Source organism: Fukomys damarensis, unplaced genomic scaffold (genome assembly GCF_012274545.1).
Source record: "Fukomys damarensis isolate Sample0158 unplaced genomic scaffold, DMR_v1.0_HiC HiC_scaffold_69414, whole genome shotgun sequence".
In the NCBI taxonomy this organism is placed as follows: Eukaryota; Metazoa; Chordata; class Mammalia; order Rodentia; family Bathyergidae; genus Fukomys; species Fukomys damarensis.
Window position 1 is genome coordinate 1 of NW_022970326.1, and position 282 is coordinate 282.

At 37.9% G+C, this 282-nt stretch overlaps 1 non-coding gene across 1 annotated transcript; it reads right to left on the reverse strand.

The window, feature by feature from the left end:
• Nucleotides 1-110: 110 nt before the first annotated feature.
• LOC117284986 lies at nt 111-214 on the reverse strand. The gene has a single exon (XR_004515999.1). It is a non-coding gene; the product is annotated as a U6 spliceosomal RNA (small nuclear RNA).
• Nucleotides 215-282: the final 68 nt, after the last annotated feature.

The window sequence follows — 282 nt, forward strand, 5'->3', positions numbered from 1 at the left end:
CTTTTCCCTTATTTCCTTTCCCCTACTTACTTTTTAAAAAACGTTTCAAAACATTTATTTTTGGCTCATTAGTGCAACCACAGAACAAGATTCCTGATTAAGCACAAAAATTAAATATGAAATGCTTCCCAAATTTGCGTGTCATCCTTGCGCACGGGCCATGCTAATCTCTGTATCATTCCAATTTTAATATATGTGCTGCCAAGGCGAGCACAGCATCCTTACTCTTAAGGAACTTGTGGAATTGGTGATTTGATCCCTAGGACCTCATGAAATTCACAG